The 7,200-nt window shown below is 34.7% G+C and overlaps 1 pseudogene; it reads right to left on the bottom strand.

Annotated features, from left to right (window-relative positions):
- Nucleotides 1-5,067: 5,067 nt before the first annotated feature.
- The window catches only part of LOC114367905, a 28,772-nt pseudogene continuing 26,639 nt past the window's right edge, over nt 5,068-7,200 (bottom strand).

Genomic DNA, 7,200 nt, shown 5'->3' with positions numbered 1-7,200 from the left:
ACCTTTCAGATGTTCTGAACTTGTCAAGTATCACCTTTGCAACCCATTTTGGATTGGCATTTTTATTGTAAAAAACTTTGGCACATATGTGGGTTAATTCCAGTGTTTTCAATTGAACAGTAGTGGTCTCACCAACCCTAGATACATATGTTGTGAATGGACACTCCTTTGTCTTACACATAGCCCTAACCCTTGTATGGTCAAACTCTACAATTTGTTGGTCATTGAACAACTCATTACCCCCGTAAGTTCACCCCTAGTAACTTTATCCCCAGTAACTTCTTCATAATCACTTACCCTAAATACCACATAAATATCAACTTCACACATATGACTTAAAGCATACCTTGCCAAATCCATAATGTCTTGATCAATGGAGAAATCTCTTAAGGTTTCTTAATTAGCACCAGCCCCTTTCCACCACATTTTAATCCCACCATTAATAAATACTCAAGATCGTGTATCAGGTCAACAACTTCAAGAAATGACCATGTGTCAATATCCAAGTCATGAATGGCATTCTCCTCTTTTTCCTCCCATTTCAATGTTGGGTTCATAACCTGCGAGCTCGTGGAGTGAATAGCAACTAAAAACCTCATACTTGATGAAAAAACAAACACAAATCAGTTAACAATGACCAAAATCCCTAATTTAGTTCGAAAATATCAAATCCCGAACTACCATAACCCAAATCGAACCTACAAAAAACATAACCCGGTTTGCATTCGCATCAACACACCCATTAACACAAATCAAACTCACTTTGAACCCAAACGAAACCAAACATTACCCACTTTGAACCCAAATGAACCCTAACCACAAACAACACAATCAAATAACCCAGCCCCAAATAGAATGAAAAAGTCAAAGAGTTAAATAAAATTATCTTGTTGTTTGGGAAGACAATCACATTCGAGTTCAAATCACCACCTACTTCAAGTTCCAACCACCACCACGTACAAGTACTCCAATAACAGATGATGTGCCTTCTCACAGGGTCTCTCACAGTGCCTCTTTGTGAAGAATTACTCAAATTCTAAATGGGGTAAGCTACCATTGACCAGAGAATGTGTTTAAAGTCAAAACAACATCAATTGAAGACCAAAAGCCACTAAAAATACCACCAACCTTATGTTCACCGAGCACCCAAAAGATAACCAACAAGAACTTGACACGTGGCAAGCTTCAGATAAACTGTTGACCCGCTGACACGTAGGTTTGGATAACTCAAGCCTAACTCCGGACCAAAAAACAACACATTTCAATTTTGCGAGGAAAAAATATATACCGAAAATTTTGCAAGGATGGATTCTAAACTTTTTAATATTTATACGAACAAAAAAAAAACATATTTTGACCTTTAAAATCATTTCTTTTAGGATAAATGACTAATGTGGTACTGAAAGATGGATTTGCTGGTAGTTTGACCCCTCAAAGATGGAAATAACCAATTAAGTCTACAAATTTATAAATGTTGTGACAAATTGGTCCGACAATCAAATATTCTCCGTTTTCATTAACCCTCATGCGCACATGACACAAACGTGAGTGACATGACACCTCCATGGGGTAAAGTGAGTTGGCTCCTCAAAACACACCATTTTGAACCAATTTGTCAACTAATGTTTGCGTCCTTTAAACATAGTGTTTCAGACCAATTTGTCATGAAATGTTTGGCTTCTTCTTCTTTAGCAAAATTATAACGAAAATAGTATCATCGGCATATTGCAAAATGCTAATGTCACAATCCCTATCACCCACCTTAGAGAATCTTTAATAGGGATTCTTGAGAGTCCACTGGATCTACTATTGTTCTTGTTCAAGAGTTCTCTGTGCCAGAGGTTGAGTTGTAAGCAAGGTTTTTAAAATCAAACTGGATCAGTCGGTTTGACCGACCAAACTAGAAATCAATTGGATGTCCAATTCGGAAGAACCTGATAGTTGACCTGTCTATAAATCGATCAAATTAAGAACTGATAAACCAGCCTAAAAAAATGGTTCTCGCCTGGTTTTAAACGGTTCTGAAAAGTTGCATTATATATATGTTTTAACTTGAGATTTGAACCAGCTTTCATCCTTTTCTATAAAGGGCTTCCATGTTTTTATGTAATATGCAGTGTTTTACACTGTCAAAATTTGAAAAGCTAAAAAGTAACTATCCTATCACATAAAAAGTAGCATACACATACAAGAACTTATATATATTTTCCTATACAAGTTCATATCATATGGCAGGTAGAATAGATTAAAAAAAAAAAGTAATATTCTTTTCTCAAGTTATGCAAGAAAGGTAATATAAAAATTAATGCATTGTATTATATTATTTTTAGTTTTGGTGTGCAATTGATAGATATCTTACAATAAAGTTTTTCATGCTAGCACAGTGAAGGGAATTTAGGTAATATTATATTTTTTATATGAATTAATACATTATACTTAAAATTAAAAAATATATTATTTAATTATTACCAGTTCAATTACAATCAACCACGGTTGAACCTTGAACCAATGTCATTATTGGTTCAATGACTGGTTCGATTTTAAAAACCTTGGTTCTAAGGGAAGAACTCCCAAGAACTCCTCTTTTTTAAAAAAAAATCATTTTCAATGTCATTTAGGAGACCAGAGGTTCTGTTTTTTTTTCTTTTGTGCTAGTAAAATCCAAGACCCAAATTGGGCTCTAACACTTGAGCAAAAAATAACAAAAGTTAGTGCATCTTATGAGACATTATGGGACCGATAAAAAGTGATCCAACAACCCAAAATGGGTTCTTCCACAAAGATGCTCTTATACCCCTTAAAGAAGTCTTTTTCTTTACTTTCTCTCATCAAACCACTCAAGTCTTCAACCACCCCTTGGAAAAGAAATAGTGTCAAAGGGTCCCCTTGTCTCAAATAGAAGCACTTAAACTCATTTGTAGGACTATCATTCACCAACATCGAGGACCAATAGGATTCAACACATCCTTTGGTCCCACTAATTCAAGTAGCATGAAAGCCAACCTATGAAGCATGTAGATTAAGAACTTCTAAGAAACAGAATCATACACCTTCTCAAAAGTCTACTGTAAAAATAAGGCAAGGTTGTTTGTTTCTTTTTTGTCTCATCAACAACTTCATTAGCCACCAGCACACTGTATTAATTGTCTCTCCCCAATAAAAGCACTTTAACAATGATCAATCGCCTTCCATATAACTTTTTTTAATCTATTTGCAAGCACCTTTGCCAAAATTGTATAAACATAACCCACCAATGATATAGGTCTAAATTGGCTTAGATATTTGGGTTATCACACTTAGCAATAAAATTTTTAAAGGATGAGTTTGCACCTCTAGGGAGAACACAATGTCTATGAAATTCCTTTAGGACTCTCATGATATTTGTGTAGAATCAAATAACACAAGAATGGGAGGTTGAATTTTGTTTTTAGATATTTGAATCTCTTTTTAAGATTAAAAACACGTTTATCGTCTGATGTATATAAACCTAAAAACACTTAGAGAAGTTTTGATTCAAACTTTATCGAACGATGATAAAAACAATTTTATTTGTAAAAAAAAGAGATATAAGATTTATTAACAAATTCAAATCCTTAGTTAAAGCAATAGAAAGAGGCACACAAAAAATTATATTGGTTCGTCTCAAAGCCGAGACTACGTCAAGTTCTTGGCAAAATATTAAGTTTCCACTAACTCATCAAAGATACAAGTACTTTTCACTGCTACTTATGACTCTTACACATGCAAGTTCTACCCTATGCTTGACTTAAACCCAACTTTTTTTAAAACAACAGTATTATTCCTGTATAGCTTTCCCCTCTCCAAAACGTCTCTAATTCTTGACCTTTCTCATGCAATCATTCTTCGTAAACTTGTTTTACCAGAGAACAGCCCCACACGGCAGCGAAGAAACTTTGACAACCTCTGAAATTTAATTTTTCACAATGGAGTGGCTCCAGATGCTGCCTCCACCCTCTCACCTCTATCCCTCTGTGCTCTCCTTCCTCGTCACAGACTCCACACACAACGCTCCCTCACCAAGGCTCCCACCTTCACCATTGAGCTCTAGACTCAATGCTCCGAGTTGGATCGCTCACTCGATGAGTTGGCTCAACAACTCAGAGCAATTCTCGCCGCATATGCCTCCTTCTTTGGTGAAATCCACGACCTCTTTGGTGACGTTATTGAAAGGTTAATTGCTCTCTCATCCACCGTTTTAGTGATAAGAATTTTCAAAAGTTCTTCCAATATTGTCGTGGGTAGAATCAAAGACGTTTCTATTATTTTAAAATAAATAAATAAGTTAAAAACGTGACCAAATTTTGGCCCACTAATTTAATCTAATGGTTGAAAATTTATTAATTGGAGACTCTCCAATTGTTTCCAATTGGAGAGGATCCACATCTTTGAAAGTTGTTATTTATTAAATGATTATTTATTAAAATTTATATATTTAAATAATTATAAAGAAAAAAAAATCCACCACCCCACCCCTACCCCCTCTTACCCATCTCTAGATCCGTCGGTGATTTTGTTTCACCTAAAACACAGTTAAATAGTTTATAACAATCTACAAGCGTAGCTAGCCTGTCTAAGTACATTACTCATACTCATTCTTATCTATAGCTATTGCATTATGACGTGTATATACATAACATTTATTATTTAATGTAGTAAAGAAAAAATTAAATGAGGAGATGAATTATATGACTTAAAAAACATCAATATTTTCAAAACAAAACAAAAACTAATAAACCCAACGAAGAAAGGATTCCTTTAAAGCATGCTTATATTGCGGGTATAAATGCAAGCATATATACTATATATACCACACACCTCACTTAGACCCACACCTGTTATATATATAATTACATATATAGACTCAGAATATGAATATGAAGTTATCATAATCTAGTATTTCTGGTTTAAACACTAATGTTGATTCTGAAATTAGAATCTCTTTGAAAAATCTTGTTTAAGTGTTAAATAACATTAACTCAAGTTTGAATCTAAAGATTTTTCGAAAGTTATAATGAAAATGCAGCCCTATATATAAGAAGCTTCACAAAACAAAAGCATACTCCACTTCTTTTTCTGTTTCCAGTTTCATTATGTATATGAATGGTTCGTAGGCTTTAGCATTTTCGTTCTTATGTGATTTGTGTTAACTATGGTATTTAGAGGGGGAAATAAGTGAAAGGTATCTAGGGGGAAGCAAACATCATTTGTATACACAAACTGGGTTACTGGATACCCTTTCTATGGATCAAATACAAAAATGCACACTTTCCTGCTAACAACCACTTTCCTGTTAACAACCATTGCACACCTCTCGCTCAAATCCTTCCCACTGAAATCTAATTGTCGTAATGGATTGACTTAAATTCCCCAATACAATACAATATCATATCAAATGTCAAACATCAGTGTCAGCTCCCTGTGACTTTTTTAGCTTTGCTACAAGAACCCACATGTTGGCAAGTTCATTTTCTAGGTATGTTTCTCTTTGCTTTGATTCTTCAATCTTCCTTTGAAGCTCGGCTTCTCTATGATCCCTATCTAAAAGAGCAGATTCATATGAAAGCTCCCTTTCTTTACTCAAGGCAAGTTCTCTCTTGATATCAGAGTTAGACCCACCTTGATCATTTCGTCTAACATGACTTTCTCTTCGTCCATTTCAGACTGTTCCAGGTCCACTATTTCTACATTGGGCAGGAGAATTCTTCGATGCTGCCAGCTCAGCCGATAATCTCTCATTCTGGTTCATGAGTTTGGAAACTTCTTCTGACAATGCCTTAAGCTCCACTGCAGCAGCTGAAGCTAGCCCTTTAGCATATGAACTCTCTTCTGCCAGTTTCTGATTCAAAAGTTCTAGCTGTTCTTTTGATTCTGTTAGTTCCGCCAACTTTTGATTCATCCCTTCTATCTCGCTTGCCTAATTGTAGGGAACAATAGGCATAATAGCTTAAATATATAGAAAATACTAAATGTAAATGTCATTTGATGATGATAATATACAACAATGCAGCACTAAAAGGCAAGTACGAGCAATTCAGTTAATAGAGTTCTTATCTGTCTAATTGTGTTTTCTTCTCCTTGAGTGTAAAGAAGTTAGAAGTAAATAAATTGAAACAAGATGGGAGCTTTTAGCTTGCTCTTGGATTTTAAAATTCATTTGGCATCGCATGATTCATACACAAGGAATTAATTTGGTACGTATAGTGGTCCAAAGATGACTAAACGGTCAGGATGAATTTCATTATCAGAAATGGAAAGAGGAAAAGGGGAAGAAATAAAAACAACAAATGACATAGAAACTACCAAACGCAGATCTTGCATGGAAAATTTTAGAAAACTCAAACAAGATTAGGTCCTGATTAAATGGCTAATATTTCAATTTAAAGAAAAAAATATGCTAGTTTTAAGATGTTTATGGAATGAGATGGTTTTGGATTAATGTGAAATTCCAAGACCTGGTATAAGTATAACTACTACTATAAAAAGTAGCACTAATCACCACTCCTAGGGTGAAATGAAAAATTTAAGAGAAATCACATGGGATTAGCCTGTTTAAATCATAATAGCACCACTCAATGTAGATCCCACAATGAATGAATAAATAAAATACCTGCTCTTGCAAAAGAATCTTTTCATTGGTATTGGTTATCATGGCACTTTCCTTGTCATGGTGAGGTTCACCATGGTAGTCTTTGGTTACAGAGAAAGGTTGAGGACTTAAGTTTCTCAACTCTAATGCATCTGCCAGCTGATGTTTCAGAGAGCCAATTGTTTCTTGAAGGCTTTCACATTCATGGATCTGAGAATGCCAAAGTACTCGTTTAACTAATAATAAGATGAAAAAAATAATAGAAGGAAGTAATTTAAGAATTTGCACCTTCTGACTAAGCTGTTGTTGAATTATATGGTTATCTGCTGTTTTGACCTGAATTAGCAAACAGTTAGGTGACACGAGACTCTTCAGAAAACAATCCACAGCAAGGCATATGTTCATCGTGTAAGTTTGCTAATAATGTAATAAGAGCATCACAGTCTTGTATGATCAGAGCATAGGTTTTCTTAACAGAAAATCAATTATAACAAAAAACTAAATTGCTATCTACTTTTGGTTCAGATTACAAAGTACCACACCAACTCTGTTTACGAACCAAAAACGGATTTAAACTATCATAAGCTCCACAA

Source organism: Glycine soja, chromosome 9 (genome assembly GCF_004193775.1).
Source record: "Glycine soja cultivar W05 chromosome 9, ASM419377v2, whole genome shotgun sequence".
NCBI classification, from domain to species: domain Eukaryota; kingdom Viridiplantae; phylum Streptophyta; class Magnoliopsida; order Fabales; family Fabaceae; genus Glycine; species Glycine soja.
The sequence above is the reverse complement of the archived record's forward strand: the minus strand, read 5'-3'. Positions and strand labels throughout refer to the sequence as shown.